Consider the following 14829-nt stretch of genomic DNA (forward strand, 5'->3'; position numbering starts at 1 on the left):
GGGCGCTTGTACACGCTGCGAGTTGTTTACATACACATTACAAAACGGGACAAAATTCGCCGTTTCGCTAGGTTAAGCACGGCACTGAATGGATCAATCCCTCTGCCCAGCAGCATGTCAAGGGCCCAGACGCTCCTTCCCTTCCATCCCTAGGTGCTGAGGTCTACTGAAGGAGCCCGTCTTCCTGCCAAACCTCCCAGTAGCTTCTCCGCAGCCCTGCAGAGGGAACACGTGCCCACGTGCCAGCTGGGCCCGTCCTGGCTCCAGGCCCCTTGCTGCAGGCTGTGATGGCTTTCCCCGTGAGCCAGAGAAATAGTTAGCTGTATTAGTTTGAAGTCAGGCAGAAGGCAGGGTGGATTTGCACCTCGGAGACTAATTAAATCAGAGACACACGCAGGGTAGCGCTCCGCTGGATGCCTCTCTGATTTAATCAGTCTAGAAGGTGCAAATCTACCCGGCCTTCTCTCACCATAAGCATCATAGGCGGTTTTCTAACAGGAACTGTGTTACCCCGAAGCGTACAGCGTTACAGCCGCAGGCTGCGCATGGCAGTGATGGATGTCAGCTCTACAAGAAGGGTTTTGCTGGGGCGCAGGTAGGCCTAGGGCTAAGACCCCAGCCTAGATGATGCCTGAGTTTGCAGCTCGGGTCAGCACGATGCAGAGGGCATAGCCGAACTGGCTGCGGTCACAGAAGAAGTCAGCAACCATTGGGAACTGTACCCCAAACTCCCTGTTTCCTCCTGTCTCCTAGACCAGAGCTTCCCAACCACCTGGTCACAGCCCAGTACCAGGCTGCGAAGGGTTGGCTGCCATGTTGTGGCACAAGCCCCCAGCTTGGACTCCTTGCTGAGTGGCTTCTGCCACTGGCAGTCACACGCAGGGTTAAAGCTGGGTGGCGGGGCAGCCCCGGGAGGGAGGGAGCCAGCTCTGCCACTCCCGTGCCGTTCCTGGTATACAAAGGGTTGGGATCCAGTGTCCTAGACCCCATCCAAGGTGGCCTGGAGAGAGGAATGGGAGGGGAATGGTCTGTCTACCCTGCTCTCATCCTGGGTACGGGCAGCCACACACACTGGGCACGTCTACATGTGGGTACTTCCTGCACAGTAACTGAAATTACCGCACACACAGTACGAGCACGCGTCTACACATGCACGCCCATACTGCTCAGTAAATATAGCAACTTACGCTGACCTGAGTATAAATTTGATACCTGCATCACACTGGTATCGAATTTACACCCAATTGGTCACTGTGCAGTAATGGACTGGCCTTACTGTGTATGGACTGACTTTAGTCCCAAGTCAATCCACACACACAGCGTTAATGCGCTTTAACACCTGCATGTGTAGATGCCAGCCTATTCCTGCTTACTGCTCAGTAACTTACTGTGCAGTAAATGTAAGCCGCTGTAAATGCACGTGTAGACATGCCCACTGTGGGATAAGTTAGGTTGGGTTTATGCTAGAGTCGTTATCACAGAGATGTGGGGCTGGGAGGGACCTGCAGAGGTCACATCTAGTCCAACCCTCTGCCTGAGGCCGGATCAGTCCTATCCAAGCCACCGTCGGTATAAACCAGGCTCAAGAAGGACAGACAGGCAGCTATTCCGGGGGAGCAGCCTGCAGCCCGTGGTTATTACACCTCCTTGCACCGAGGCAGTTAGAGCTGTAGCAAATATCCCATGATCCACACGGACAGAGGAAATCCTGGCCAGACTCACCCAATGAGCTCTGCACTGGGTTGCACTGAATGACGCCAGGATCGAGCCCTGCCTCATCTGTCTGCGACTTATTACACCAGTGTAACACCAATTCTGCCAGCGCGGGTCTTTTTTCTGGCCAGGCCCCTTCTCTTTCTCTCTGTCTAATTAACGCACACATCACAACGAGCCATGATGCAAATGCTTTCTTTTTCTGTCCCGTTTTCCTCGTCGACGAGGTCCTTCCCTAGCCTTGCATTCGAGCGAGGGGGTAGGCCCAGCACCTGAGCGGGGAGCTGTTGTCTGCCCTCCCCCCGCCAGCTCCCACACCCGGCGGGGCTGCTGGCTGCAGACGGCAGCGTGCTTTACCGTGCTCGCCTGCGTGCAGCCTTCCCCCGCAATTGCTGGCAGCCGCTCCGCCGTACCCAGCTTGCTGTTTCCCCCCAGAGTGGCAGGATTGATTGGCTGCAGCCGGAATGGGCACGGCTCTCCTCGGCTTGGACTGAAACGCAACCATCTGTTACACCTCTAGTTAAAAGTCCATAAAGTTGAGCATTTGCGGGTAGACAATACCACCCCTGACACGCTTCCCACCACACGGCGCGCGCGCCTTGGCACGGGCCCACACCGGGATGGGCCCAGTATAGGCAAGCCGGTATTTTCAGCGCTGCTGCAATGGAGTAGTGCAGAGGCTCCGGGCATCACTCAGCCTTCACCCGCCTCCCCACAGGGCCTAGTCCTGGGACCCCTCAGCCAGAGCTGCCCCCCAACCCAGTGCTTCCCCCACCTGCTGCCAATCTTGTTCGCTGGACAACCCGGCTTTCAGCCACGGCTCTGTTGTCCTGGGCTCTCTCCAGGGTGAGAGGATCAGTGCCCTAAGGAGCTTGAGGTCAAATACACAGCGTAAAAGGCAGAAGAGCCAACGGAGGATGAAGGGACATGACCAAGGTGAAATGGCAGGTCAGTGGCAGATGTAGGAAGCGGCTCCAGGACCAGTCCATTTGCCCCATTAAATGGGAGCTCCAGGGGGGTTTATTTAACCACTCTGAAGACCTGGGCTGCTTCCCACTACCAACCAGCACCTCAAGGACCTGGCTCTAGGGTCCTAAAAGCACAAAGAAGCCCCGAGATAAAGGGCTGTTGCAGGAGATCGCCACCCATCGCACCTCTCCCTGCAGCCTCAGCCTTTGGGATGCAAAAAAATCTTCCACCTCCGAGCCAGCTCCGCGATGCCGAGACAAAAGGGACCCGTGTCTCCTAAAGCCACGACCACTGGGGCACTTGCTCTGACCCCATGTGCCTCCTGGAAAGCCAACACGACGGCCATCCGTCCCCGGCCCCATCCATCATGGGGTCGAAGCAACGAAGAGAAGAGGAAAGGGCGAGTCCGAAAGGGGAGACGCAGTGTCTCTGAAAGCTGAGAGGGAGGGCAGCGGGAGAGACATCCGAGCTGGGCACGGGGACAGCAGATGGATTGGAAGGAGCGTAACCCCCCGGCGATGCATGCCCCAGCTCCCGCCGCAGGCATTAAGGATGAAATATTCTCCGGGTAACAATTCATCTCTAACTGGAAGGCGAGGGACCCACTGACACTCTTGGCTGGGGGCAAGGGCCTGTTGGTGTCCATCACCCCGACGCTGGGGAAAACTTTTATTAGCTTCGATTAGTCCCCGCTGAGATGCAGATTCCCAGCCTATGAGGTCCGGATGCCTCCCTCTTGCCCCCTTCATCCTCCCCATCACCTGGAAAGACCAGGAGAACCAGGGCGAGAAGAGGAGGGCTTGTAGGATGCCCATCTCCAGGACAGGCCTTATTTCTAGGACTAGAAAGGGGCACGTGTTCTGGACAAGGAGCAGGGACTGCAAGGGTGGGTATCCCAACATGATGCCCGTGGCCCTGGGCGCCCTTCGTCCAGGTCCCCAGGCAGCATCGTTCAGTCACCGCCAACCGGGGCTGGACATGAACCGTGGATCTCACTCCCAAGCCCCCATGACCCTGGCACCTAACTCCCCTCTCCCCCGGTGTTTCATCTGCACAAGGGCATCTAGGTGCGTGGTAATTTCCAGGCCACGGAGAGGCGGGGAGGTGGGACTGAGTTGGGACCCCGGCCTTTCTCCATCATGACGGTCTTGTGATCACTGCACCGCTCCCTCCGCGGGTGGTTGCGTAGCTCCCCCAAGCCGGTGACAGCAGGTGCTCCTCTGGAAGAGGGACATTTGCAAAGTCTGCGCTGGCTCTTCTGCTTCTTCTAATGAGACTGAGCAGCTGGAAACCAGGGGACAGAGCCAGGGGCACGGGACCAGCCAGCTACTCGCAGGACACCAGCGGGCGAGCTGCAGAGCAGAGATGGCTTGTTTCTCCTTTCCCTCCTGTCTCCTTTGTCTGAGCTCTGCTCACTCAGTCCCTCGCCCTTCATCCCCAGCGTCGGCAGCTCCACGGAGCCGGGCACCGGCAGGGAGGCGCGTGGGTACAGTGCCCAGAGCTCCTGCCAGCCCCTACCAGGTTCCCCCTGGCACTGATGGTAACTCGAGGTGGGCCTGTGCTCCACGTCCAACCTCTGCTTCCCAATCCAAGGAGGAAGGGGCAGGCCAGGCATCCCAGTCAATCAGCACTGGGCATCCAGGTGTAAAAGGATCTCGATGGGGGTGGTGACGACGGGCCGTGGCAGTGGGCATCCGTGCAAAGGAGATGTTGACAAGCTGCTATTTCAGCTATGGCCCCCAGCCATCTCGCCCTAGGCCTTGCTCCTAAGCGGGCCAGAGCTGCTCATTGCATAGGTCTTCGGGTGGGGAAACCGCAACGGCGGCATGCAGAGGCCTTGCGGGAAGAGAGATCATTACATTTGCAGCATTTCTGCACCTCTGTTTCCCCCGGAGGACCACCCTATTAATCTGCCTTGCCCAGTTCATTCGTGGTCACAAGGTGCTTTGGGACCCACCAGGAGAAGGAAGGTTTCTAGATCGGGTTTGCAAGCGGCTACGTCACCGCCTGCTGAAGAAAACAGCTCCAGGCCCCCGGCGTATTGGTCCAAGTTCTAGTTTCTCTTTAACTGGAGACTATTTTCCGGTGTTTCCTACCCATCTTTCCAAACCCTACATCCACCCACGTACCTACGTGTGAAGGAGCTGCAGTCGATGAGCTGGAAGAGGTGCTGGGTGAGAAATAAGTGCTTAGATGCTTTGCTTAGCCAGGCTTAGCTTCAAGACACCCTTCCAGTTTGTAAATGGGGGGTGTCTAAAATTAGTCCCCCCAAATCCCTGTGTGGCTTCCTCTCCTGTATCCCAGTGCATAGAAGCCATTGCTTGACAGCCTGCCATCGCTCCTCTCCTTATTCCTCTAGTCTAGGCAAACTTACCAGCCCGTGGCTTTATTGCAAGGGATCCACGCTGAACCTGGGGGGAAGTAAACCCCCTCGGCTTTGCTCTTGCCAAAGCTTAAAATACCAGGGGAGAAAGTTCGGTGGGATTACACCAGGGCTGGCTTTGGCCCAGGCAGCCGGCGCAGTGGCAGGCAGGGCTGCAGCTAATAGCTCCACTGGAATTTTTATCCTATTTGATTCATTCTATTTATTTGTTTTTTATCCTGTTAACTTTATCCTATTGATTCAAATGCGTTTTCATTCTCCCATATGGTTCCTCTTTGTCGCGGCCTGTGTTTTTAGGCAAAGGGAACGAGGATTAGTCTGTCTCTGAACATGAGAACTAGCGTCGCTTTGAAAATCCTCCTGAACCCCGACCCGGCGTGCCGGGGGAGCTGGATTTATTTGAATTTTTTTAAGGCAACATGGAGTTGGTCTTTGACCAAAATGACCAAGATAACTTTTTTCCCTGTAAAAAGAAAAAGAGGGAAACCCACCCTCCCTCCCCAAAAAACCCAAGCAGGTCAGTGGGTTATAGCTATGCAGATCATCAAATGGGATTCTGCTGATGTGATCTGAGCGGTTCGTGGGTTTTGCACCTGCTGTGTGCTTCTGTCCGTTCATAAAGGCTCGTAGAAGTGCTGCCGTGTGGACACCCACAAACCCCCTCACCGGCAAACCCACGAAAGCATCCCACGGAGTGGTGTAGGAATCCATCCTTGCCTTTCTTGGAGAGGGGGTTGAATAGCAGCCTTCAACTCCCTGCCAATGGGCTGCAAAGAGGATGGAGCTGGGCTGGTCTCAGTGGGGGCAGATGACAGAAGGAGCAATGGGCTCAGGCTGCAGCAAGGGACGTTGAGGTTGGATATTGGGAAAAACTCTCTCACAAGGCGGGTGGTGAAGCACTGGCACAAGTTACGCAGAGAGGTGGCGCGGTCTCCATCCTTGGAGGCTTTGAAGACCTTGCTAGACTTGGCTGGGATGATGTCGCTGGGGCCGGTCCTGCTTGGAGCGGGGGCTTGGACTAGATGTGACCCCCTGAGCTCCCTTCCAGCCTCGCTGTCTTCAGTTCTGATTTTGTCTTTGTTCAGGCTGACATCCCAGACCTCGATTCTGAATACGCTGAAGACTGGCGGCGGCTGGGTCTACGGTTTTGATTGGACCTGCTACAGGAAGGCAACCTATTCCCTGAACTCGAGTAGGGGATGGGATTTACGTCGCAAATGCCTGCCAAGATCAGGCAGCGCTGCAGCACTGTAGCCATCGTGGTCCTGGAATGATGTGAGATTTAAGGATTTCTTTTATGGGTGCGGTAGAGTTAGGCAAATGCCTTTCCAGTGCAAGACTTTCTTCAGCAGATCTGCACAGGAAAAGCCAGACAGTTCAGAGCAGGGTTGAAGTGCTGTTATAGCCGTGATGGTCCAGGAAACATAGAAGAGGCATGGGGGTCTTTTTTTGGGTGGTCTCTTTTATTGGACACCATCGAGCTCAGAGGTTTGGGCAAGGGCTCATCTCTGGTCCTCAAGCTTGGTTTCTTGGAAGATCGAACACTGAGAGGAAGAAATCCAGGAGCTAATCCAGACTAGTTGCTGTTTCCACATATCTGCTCCATTCCCTTGGTCATCTGTTTTTTCAAAGTGAGTTGAATGCTCAACCAGCCGGAGCTGCCGCACAGTTTTGGTCTGAATATCTTATCGACCGCTGGACTCAAAGGCAGAGAGGGGGGCTTTGAGGGTCAGGTAGATGCAGGATTATGGAGCCTGTACCATGCATATCCTGACAAGGTTTGCAGTATGTCTTGAGCCCATGATTTGCTTTCTAACCCTCCAGCGGTAGTTGCCTTAAGCCAGTGATTCTCAGCCGGGGCGTCATGACACCCCAGGCTGCCTTGAGATCCGTTCAAGGGCTTTAAGGGTCAAGTAGATGTGGGATTATGCAGCTTCTGCCACCATATGCCGACAAGGCTTGCAGAAAGTCTCAATCCCATGATTTGCCTCCTTGTCCTCCAGCGGTGGGCAGTGATTCTCAACCAGGGTGCCGCGAGATCCTTTCAGGGGTGCATCACCTTAGTACCAGGCCATGTGCAAACACCTACGCACAATTCACAACATCAACTCAGAGATTTCCAAGAAGCCCCCAGGGTCTCCGAACCCTCCTGTCGTGCTGGGGTCTTCGCAACAGAAGCGCTCCATTATTTTTCAGTAGTAAAAACAGAAGCGAAAGCAAAGTGTTGGTATTTTCTGGGAGGGACCTAGAGCCGAATAAGAGGGGCGAACCAGGCCTTCAGCTCACCCCCTGCCTGCCTCGGTCACACACGTGGAGGCTGGCGGGAGAAACAACACGGCTCGCCATAACTAAGTGGAAAAGCCGGTGGCAGGAACAAGCCTGTTCAAAGCGCTCGGTGCGTTTGAAATGACCAGCCCCATAAAATCCCCGCGGGCTCAGAAGCAGACAGAGTCGTGCCTGCGCTGCGATTCGGGTAAGACCTCGTCCCGTGCGGCGTCCCACCTTACTCCTGGCCGTTGGCCTCGCCAGGTGGCAGCCCGGGCCGGAGCCTGGCACCCGTAAATCAGGGCGGCCCCTCACCCACTTCCCCACCAGCCGGGGTCAGCGGGTCGTCCGCTTGCTTCTCCAAATAATCTCGGACGATCAGGAAGTGTTTCTCATGTGATGAATTAGGTGCATAAGAGCCGTGAAGGGCTCACGAAGAGAGAGCTCTTCTCCTTTCTTCATGGGGATAATATTTCATGATTTGGGGAGGAAAGCGCGCAAGGAAGGAGGGGGGAATAATTAGTAATTTGTGATTAACTCTTTTCACGGGTATTTTGTTTCTTTGTTCTCTGATGCCGCCTGGAGCCATTTAAAAAATGACTTAATGACAACGATAAAAATAATCGCTCTTTGTAACTAATGGCTGTGTCAGAACTTGGAAATCAAACCAAAGGGGGCTGCAGAAAGTGGGAGCGGAGAGGTGCATCGGGGCGGGCGAAGAGGTATTCTCCCAGCGGTATCAAATGCATGGCCATAAAGAAAGGCCCCAGAGATGGGGTCTGATAAAGCCAAACGCCCTAACCCTCCCTGTAACGCTGCCTGTTGTTCCCTGTGCATCGGCATGTATCTGACTTCCTCCCAGCCCGGGCAAAGTGTCGCGTTCGGTCACGCTCGCTGAAGCCTCGGGACCGCCGCGTGCCCGGCTCCGCCGTCGGCTGTGGGCAGGGTGCCGCGGTGGAGACGGTCAGGGCCGCGACGCGCTCGGCCGCGGTCGGCACAGGGACTTGGTGGCACGTGGAGGGAGCTGTCCCGGAGCAGGGAGCGTGACCCGGCTAGCCCCAGCGGGCTGGCCGTCTCGCAGGCCCCAGCATCATCTCCCAAGAGGCGAAGAACTGCTTCTTCCTAGGGGGTTTTCCCTTGGGTGTGCCCGGCAGGTGGGTGTCCGCTTGCGGCACAACAGGGGACCAGGGGAGACGCAGCCGAGCCCCAGGGCTCCTGATCCCCTCTAAGCCACCCTTTAAGAGTGACTTTCTTCTCCACTGAGTTTTTTGGAAAGCCTTCTCCCGTCCCCGCTCCAGCGTCTCTTGTCTAAGCTGGCCAGGCCCGGCCCCGTCAGTCCCCTCCACGGCACTTAGCGTCCTTGTTGCCCTTCTCTGCACCTTCTCCGCGAGCCAGGACAGCACGTGCATTCAGGTACTTGACCACAGCATCGATGTGAAAAGCCTGGGGCCTGCCAGCCGCTGAAGTCTCATTTATTTAGATCTCAAACAAGAAGCTAATTTGCAAGAGGGAGCAGCCGGTTCTGCAAACCCAACACGCCAGACCCGGCCAGCGTTAGAGCGAGTTGGGCTCCACGGACGACCGAAACCGCTGGTCAACGCGGCCGAAATGCTCCGAGACTCTGGGTGCGGAGGGGCTGCGGTGGGAGCCCGTCTCTTTCTTGCAGGGAGTCCCCATCGAGGGGGGTGTATGAAAACACCCCCTTGATGGGAACAAAATCATCGCAGGATCCCTTTGCTCTGCAGGGGCGCCTAGCGGTGTGAGCGCAGCCCAGGCCCTTGCTGCGTCGGGAGTCTCAACCGGGGCTGCCTGGCGATCCTTTCAAGGGGGTCACCCCACGTCAGCTCCGCAAGGCGTGCAAGCAGGGTGCACACGCTAAACGCAGAGGTTTCTAGTGCAGGATCTCCATCCACCCAGCACCGAGACTCGGCGACCCGGGGCAGCGTCTCCCCGTCGCGGAGGTCTTCTGGGGGCCTTTGCAGCAAAACAACTGCCTTGTTATTTTTCTGCAGACCAAACAGCGGGGAGAAACCAAGAGCTGGCACTTTCCAAATGCGTGCAGAGGGGTCTCGAGTCTCTGAAGGTGGAGAACAATTGAATTAGATGAAAAGCCCTAAACATGGTGTTGGATGCACCTGGTCCCCGTGCCTCTGAGGGGCCTGCTCACGTGTCTGAGCGACTTCTGTGGATGAGTTGCCCTGCAAAAGCCAGCTCTGAAATCCCAACCTGGAGCCTCTGCCTCGATCCTGCCTTCTCCGGACGGCTGCTCTGGCTTCCAGCGGGCTCCGTTTTGCTGGGAGAAATGGCACGTTTCAGGTCTCGCTCCCTGCCGTGTCCTCTCCCCCTGCTCCCACCCGCTCGGCTTTGGTTCTTGTTTAAGAGGCAGCGCCTCGGAGGTCAGCCTCCCCCAGCCAATATGCCTCCTAATGAAAAATGTAGCAGGGCACGTCTGAGCGATCGAATCTACACGGGGCCTGTTCCACAGCACAGCGATTTCCACCGACAGGACTTCAATAAATCTTGTTTTGAGGGGAATTATACCGAGGCTGCGGCTCTGCGTTTCGCCGGACAGACGGGGACCTTTCCCGAGGGCTTCGCTGGGCAGAGCTTTCTCCCCGTCGGGTCTCGCTCGGGCGTGGAGGGACAGACGGCCTTGGCAGCAGGGTCCTGGGCGGTGGGGGCTGGCTTTGGAAAGACTCCATCCCTTGGGGTTCAAGGGGGTTGAGGCCGCTAGTCTTGCAGCCCGAGCAGCCTGACGAAGGGGGTGTTAGTGGGACTAGGGGATGAGTTACCCTCTTGGGGTCACTTGGTCACCCCGGCACCAACCAGAGGAGCTGTCTGACTCCCCCCAACCTCTCCAGCATCGTCGAGGGTTTCTTCCCTGTAGCCGGCCGGTCTTGGGAGGTCATGCTCTCCGCAGACTGCTTGCTGTGGGTAGTTTTATGATGATTATTTCAAGTGCCAGTTCAGTTCCTAAATCACTTAAGCATCTGCAAAACTTCATAAGCCATACAAGCAGAACTGGGCCAGTATCTTCCTTCCCGGATCCATAGTCCTGGGAGTGCAGATATCCCCCTATCTAGACGGGCAACCTAGATGCCAATGCCAGGCCCGGAGGCCGCATGGTTCAGCCGAGCTTGGTCTTAGCCAACGGTTTGAGGGAGGGCTTGGATACCTTGCCCTGTGCCTGCGAGACCGCCCAGGAGACGATCTTTGGTGCCTGCAGGGTAGATAGTCACTATGGTGATCCTCTCTGAGAGGTGTTGTCAGCTTTGGCATTCAGAGGGTTAAAGGGGGGTCCCTTTTTGTTAGGCCTGACAGTGGGGTGCGAGCCCCCCACGGTTGGCTACCCCGGGGGTCCTCAAGAAGAATATCTGTGGGTTGGGGTCTCTGTGTCCCCCTCCACGCCCAGGGCCCGAGGAGGAAACCCAGTCCCACTCCCGCCACCCCGGCTTACATCGATCGTCGACAGGCAACCCTTTATGCGCCAGCTTTTAAGACTGACACCTGCCTTCTGTTCTTCGGGCCTCATCCTGCTTGCATTCCCCGCTGAAGGCCTGGCGTCGTAACCCCAGCACGCTTCGTCTCCCACCGACTCCGGTTTTTTTGCTCCTCTGACCCGCTGTTTTTGAGCCCTTTGGACTTCCAGCCTCAGTCTACCCCTGACACGGGGGAGAAAGGCCCTGCTCCGGGAGCCCGGACTGCCGGGGCCTGGCGCGGTCTCTTATTGACCGCTCCGTTGTTTAATCCTCCACCGCGCTTGGCAAATTCTCCAGCAGCCCATGTATGACCGTATTTCACTCCTTGCCCATATGATCGATACGACATCTCCATCTGTCATTAAATATGTCCACTTTGCTTTGCATCCTGTAGATCAACCGTTCGCATCCTATTTCCAGAGCCGAACTTCGGGGCTGCAGACCACACGGTCTCTTTTTTCCCCCCCAAAGGAAGCCACGTCATTTGCTTTGCTGATGTCCCTGCTGTGCGTTCGAGGGAGGGTGGAAAAAAAAGGCCTGGTGTTCGCGCTGAATACGTCCAGGGGTCTGAAAATACTTCACCTTAACTCTGCCCCTTTTTGTGGAGCCCTGTCGTCTGGCCCCTGCACCTCCAAGAGGATCCGGAAGAAGGAGCAGAGAAGGGCAGCAAGGGTGATGAGTGCTAGCGGGGACTAACGAGGCCAGGCCCGGTCAGCTGGAGGGGGGCAGGAGGTGGTTTCCAGAATACTGAGTGGAGAAGAGAAAGTCCCTGGGTCTGACCCAGTCCACGGCAGCTCTGCTGTTCAGATGTTATAAGCCATCTGCCCTGTCCATATGATAAGCGAAGTGCAAGCTGCTTTCAGACTTCGCCAGTCTGCAAGTCTCAGAGGGGCCCAAGCCGAACCGGAGAAAAACCAGCTTTGCTGCTGCGTACGGACTAGGATCAAACCAGCAGCAAGGCCACGAGTGCCGATACGGACTCTGCGCTAGCTCAGGGTACGGCTCGAGCTGCTTGAAGACGAATGGTCCAAGGTGAAGGGGGTGACGAGAATAATCACGCGTCTAGAGGGTCTTCCGGGAGATTCCCATCTGAGAGGGATCGGGAGAAGGACGTCAGCTTCCTGCTGCAGTCCGAGAGGGGTTGCGTGCACCCCTGTGCCACCGATCTGCTGTGTGCCCTTGGCCGCATCATCTCACCTCTGTGCCTCTACTTGTCCCTGGAGCATGGCTGGTCCCAGATGCCTTCATAACTTGTAGATAACTTCCCATCGGAGCAGGTGGATGGGGACGACAGCGTTCCCCGGGGGAGTGACGGCGTCTTCTGGTTCAAGCAGAGGCTGCTTGGGGCGGCGGATCCCATGGGTGCAGGGGGTGAGGCTGGACGGCCCGGGAGGCCCCGGGAGCCACGAAAATCCGACTCCCACGAGATCGGAGCAGTCGGTCCTCTGCAGTCGTGGGGGGAAGCCAGGACCTGCTTCTTCCCTGCGGGGGGGCTGCCTCGATAGACCCTGCTGCCCTTCTTCATCAGGAGGATGTCCACAAGCCACCTCGTTCCCTGCTCGCTGTCAGCCAGCCTCCGCACACGCACACGCGCACGCACACGCACACGCTCGCAGGGTCTGCCGGCCCGGCCCGGGTCGATCCCGCAATTGTGTTGTAAGCGAATTCGTTATAGACCAGGCCCGGGCAGGATAGCTTCTCGACCCGCCGCCCGGCGGGACACGGCAAAGGCACCATGCGCCCATCAGCCTGCCCGCGCCACAGCCAGCGATGAGCTTTGGGGGGCTGTCTCTCGCTGTGCATCTACCCAGCTTCCTGAGGCTGGGTCTGCACCGTTCATCTTGAAACCCGTGGGTTTGGTGCTGTGTGCTGGAAGCCGTCCCGTGGCCCATGCCCTCCTACAAACCATTTTCTCCCTGCCTTGCCTGGCATTCAGCAGGCACCAACCCCTGGATCCTCAGCGTGACCCTACGATGGGGTCTTCTCACTGTTCCCATTCCACAGGCAGGCAAACTGAGGCATGGCATGGCCAGAGTCTACAACCAGACTGGGATTAGGGCCCATAGCGCCTGCCTCCCAGGCTCCAACCACTGGCCCACAGCCTGGCTTCACAGGCACTAGGTCTTCCTGCTCATCCCTTAACGAGCTCCCACCCCGTGGCATCCACGTCTAAAATAACCCCTGTGCGGCCACTCAGCTCGGCCAAGGCGGGGATTTCCCTTTAAACCCCGCCGCCCTGGTGCCTCAGGGACGTGGGTGCGGGTGGCTGTGGCAGGGCCGGGGACTGGGCGACAGACGAGGGGGGCAGAGAAGGCCTTTAAGTCCCCCCTGAAGAGTACGTCTGACATCCAGGGCCGGTCACTGGAGGAGATGAAATATGGGCAGACCTCGGTGGCATGCAGGGCCCTGGTAAGCGGATAGTGAAGCTGCGAAAGGACGGTTCCCTGGCACCTGGCGTTGCCTCTCCCAAGTAACCCCGTCGGCATCTCCCTGGCTCCCTCGGCAGAAAGGCGTTGCAGCCAGGAGGGCCGGGGGGCAGGGGGGAGCGGGTCCGGCTGGCTCAGTTGCACCCCTGGAAAGGAGCCGGGCTGGATCCTGAGCTCCACGTCACGACCATAAACGTGCCGCGATTCCACTCGCGTCAGGGGGCATCTTCCAGCTAGACGCCTGGGTCACGGGGAAGGGACTTGCAGCAGGGGGCTGGCTGGCTTCACGGGGAGGAAATGCTCTGGATTTGCACCCCACGAGGGGGATGGATATCAGACCCCCGACCCGAGGGCGTGCATGCACACACAGGTGTGTCAATGGGTGTATTTCCACGTGTGCATGTGTGCACGCGCCTGCATTCCTGTGTGTGTCTGTGCATTTCTCTGTGTGTGTATGTGTACATGTGTGTGTGGATATACGTGCGTGTGTATTCCTAGAATCGCAGAGTCACAGAGTCAATGAGTCGGGGGGACCGCAGCAGACCATCGAGTCCGACCCCGCCGTGGGCAGGAAGGAGCACGGGGGGTGGCAGGGGTCACAAGACCCCCGCCAGGTGCCTGTCCAGGCTCCTCTGGAAGATCCCTGGGGAAGGTGAGAGCACCCCCGCTATGGGGGCCTGTTCCAGGCTCTGGCCACCCGTACCGTGAAGTCGTTCTTCCTAATATCCAACCTAAACCTCTCCTCCCGCAGCTTGTGGCCACTGTTCCTGGTGACCCCAAGGGGGGCCTGGGGAACAGACGTCCCCCGAGTCCCTGCCGGTGGCCCCTGATGAGGCTGTAGCAGCCACGAGATCCCCCTCAGGCTCCTCTTGCGGAGACTGAAGAGATTCGGGTCCCTCAGCCTCTCCTCATAGGGCTGGCCACGGAGGCCCCCGACCACACGGGTGGGCTCCTCTGGACCCTCTCCAGGCTCCCCACGCCCCTCGTGAAGTGCGGGCCCAGGGCTGGACACAGGACTCCAGCCGCGGCCGGACCAGCGCCGCATGGGGGGGGAGCAAGACCTCCCTGGACCCGTCAGTGCTGCCCCGTTGATGCAGGACAGGGCGCGGGTGGCTCTGCCTACTGCCTCGGCGCACTGGCGGCTCGTGTTCATCCTGGAGTCAGTCCTGACTCCCAGATCCCTCTCTGCCCCTGTGCTGCCGAGGGGGGCAGCCCCTGACCTACAGCCACAATGCTGGCTCCCCCTCCCCAGGTGCAGCACCCTGCACTTGTCCTTGTCGAACCGCATCCTGCTCAGATCCGCCCACGTCTCGGACCTGTCCAGGTCTGCCCGGACGCGGTCCCTGCCTGCCGGCGCATTCACTTTCCCCCCCAGCTTGGTGGCATCAGCAAACTTGACAGGGTGCTCGCCACCCCCTCGTCCAGGTCGCCGATGAAGATGTTGAACCGCACCGGCCCCAGGACCGAGCCCTGGGGGCTCCACTGCCCATTCCCCGCCAGGTCGACATCGGCCCATCCACCACCGCCCTCCTGTGTGTGTGTGTATTTCTGTGTGTGTGTGTGTTTGTGCATATGTATTTCTGTGTGTATGTGT

General features: G+C 57.8%; 1 long non-coding RNA gene across 1 annotated transcript; it reads right to left on the reverse strand.

The window, feature by feature from the left end:
* Positions 1-857: 857 nt before the first annotated feature.
* Positions 858-14530, reverse strand: LOC109323967. The gene is made up of 3 exons (XR_002104804.1): positions 14519-14530; positions 12007-12014; positions 858-927 (listed from the first exon to the last, which is right to left on the reverse strand). It is a non-coding gene; the product is annotated as an uncharacterized LOC109323967 (long non-coding RNA).
* Positions 14531-14829: the final 299 nt, after the last annotated feature.

The sequence above is a fragment of the Crocodylus porosus genome, unplaced genomic scaffold (genome assembly GCF_001723895.1).
Source record: "Crocodylus porosus isolate Cpor-Errol unplaced genomic scaffold, CroPor_comp1, whole genome shotgun sequence".
Taxonomy (NCBI): domain Eukaryota; kingdom Metazoa; phylum Chordata; order Crocodylia; family Crocodylidae; genus Crocodylus; species Crocodylus porosus.